The sequence below is a fragment of the Kryptolebias marmoratus genome, linkage group LG3 (assembly GCF_001649575.2).
Source record: "Kryptolebias marmoratus isolate JLee-2015 linkage group LG3, ASM164957v2, whole genome shotgun sequence".
Taxonomy (NCBI): Eukaryota; Metazoa; Chordata; class Actinopteri; order Cyprinodontiformes; family Rivulidae; genus Kryptolebias; species Kryptolebias marmoratus.
The window spans coordinates 11,661,669-11,664,142 of NC_051432.1; the positions used below are offsets into that span (position 1 = coordinate 11,661,669).

At 38.1% G+C, this 2,474-nt stretch overlaps 1 protein-coding gene across 2 annotated transcripts in view; it reads right to left on the reverse strand.

The window, feature by feature from the left end:
• The window catches only part of fbxo41 (F-box protein 41), a 56,298-nt gene extending 56,058 nt beyond the window's left edge, over positions 1–240 (reverse strand). For both annotated transcript variants that reach the window (XM_017407756.3, XM_017407746.3), the window contains exon 1: positions 147–240. The gene's annotated coding sequence lies outside the window, so the exon portion shown is untranslated. The remainder of the gene's footprint in view (positions 1–146) is intronic.
• Between the last annotated feature and the right edge of the window lie 2,234 nt (positions 241–2,474).

A 2,474-nucleotide genomic window follows, 5' to 3' on the forward strand; every position in this document is an offset into this window, starting at 1 on the left:
GTCAAAGGAAGGAGGCGATGGTTACAAACATGCACGCGACGGACATCAGGGGCTGGTGGGGTGGGGGTAGTGGGGGTGGTGGGGGTCAGAAAAGGTAAGAAGAAGAAGAAGAAGAAGAAGGCAGAAACGTGCAGCATCTTACTCACCTCACAGGCTTCTCCCCATTTTTTATTTATTTATTTATTTTTCCTGGTTTCTCTTCCAATCAGCGAGCCGCTGGAGCCGCCGGTGACGTCACGCAGCCCCTCTCTGCAGCAGAGAGCGGCTGCAGGCCTGCAGAAGAGGAGGGAGGGAGGGAGGCAGGGAGGGAGAGAGGAGGAGGAGGAGGGGTGGGGACCGGGTTGGAGGAGGAGGAGGTGGAGGAGGGACGGGCACCAGGGAGGAGGCAAAGTCATTAAAAAGCGGCCCCTTACCTGGGCCTCGCTTCGGACAGACACACAGAGACTCCCTCACCAGCAGTGGAGACAACCTGCTCACCCCAGCTGCGCGTTTTCCTCCCTGGATCAATTAAAGTGACAGTTCAGATCTTTTTTTTTCTGAAGCGCGATGTGGTTAAAAACAAACCTGTGGGCTCAGATGAATCTTAAATACATAATTTACATTTAACACAAATTAACATTTAAGTTAACTTGTATTTTTTGTAATCATTTCCCCCCCTAAGTGTTCATACTTTAATTTGTAATTTCATATTAAATTATGAGGTTTTTTATTTAATTTAAGACCTTGTTTGACAAACAAAAACTCATCTTGTTCTTTGTGCTCCTCAGGAGAGACGCCCTCCAACTAAATAACTTTTACTCCAAGTAAATTTTTAATAACTTCTCATTTTTACTCAAGTAACTTTATTTGTACTTGAGAAAAATTCTGACAGTGTAAACTCTACTTTTTTGAGTTTATTATTTTACTCTTTCCACCTAAGTATATATCAAAATGAGCCTACATGATTTTTATTTCATTTGACTTTGTGTTAAAAAGAAATAATGGTGTTGTGTAACATGTCATGTTTATTTGGGTTTGATTATAAAAACAGATGAAGGACAAAATAATTTGTTTGTCTTACTCGTTCATTTAAACATGTCTTCATCAATAGCCGTCCAGTTTGAAGAAACAACCTAAGATTTGTTCTGGTTCTTGTACAGACTTTGGAAAGTCATCCAAACTTCATAATGCTTCTTTTAGTCAAACTGTCCAACAAACAGCTGCATGGCAAATGATTCTGTGTGTGAAGATGAGACATGAGCAGAAAAAACTGGTGTTTTGCATCGATGACAAAAAAAATCCTACTTGAAGATCTCCACTAAAGTAGCTCATGAAGATGCTGAACCTTTTTTCTGTGTTGCTCCAGTTTTTTCCTCCTTTCTCACATTTAAATGTTTTAAAGATGTGTGAGACAGTGTTGTGAAAATCTTTTTTTTTTTACTTTTGATATGTGAAAAAAAAATCTTCACAGTTTTTTGTTCAAAATATGAATCTAACTATTTTTGATTTTCAAGCATTTCAGAAAATCTGTTTTCTGACTTATCTGTTATCTTCTAGCTTGTTTCACACACACACACACACACACACACACACATTGTAAGAATTGCACGTATTTCAGCCTCTGATATTCTGAGAAGCTGTTTCTTCTGCTGGACGTCCAACTCTTTTTATTTCTTGCCTGATTTAAATCAGCTGAATGTTAATCACACGGGGCTCCTGATCACCGTTGGCCTCAGAGCCACTGAGGAAACGCAGCAGCTCCTGTTGTCACCAGAACCAGCAGCTGATCTCAAACTTTGAGTGTTTGCAGCTTCATTTAAAAGCCCAGATAAAGGTCACTCACATTAAACGGCTTCACACAAAAATTCAGCGCTGAAGAAACTGACACATTTAAGTACATGTTAATATTTATAAAGTTATTATCTGTATTATCTGCCCTTCCACTGTTCTTCCAGATATTATTCAAATCCGTCTGCTAATAAAAATAACAAAATAATGTTTCCCCACAGCCCTTACTGAACATTTAAATTGTGTCAAAGCACAAACAAAGTTAAGCTTCCTGTACTTCTTCAAAGTCATACCAGAACACACGCCCACACACACACACACACAATCTTTTTAGTGTTTTTGATAGTGTAATTTTGGACATTTGTTAAACTTATATATATATATATATATATATATATAGATAGATAGATAGATACACCAGAAAAAGTAAAGCTGTTGACAGCCTTAATATTGAGTTTTAGGTTCTTAACCATCATCTCCCATCATATTAAGAGGAACTTTTATATAATCATATTAAACAATTAAACACACTGACTGCACATAATAACACAAAGATCACCAACCAGATGCTCCTAAATGTCCAAAGACTTAAACCATGCAAACAGAGGTGACCAGGCTTTACAGAGGCTGCTTCTGATTTTTACAACTTAGTCAAACATCTCATACAAAAATATCTATAAAGAAACACTCAGAGCTTTGAAATATTG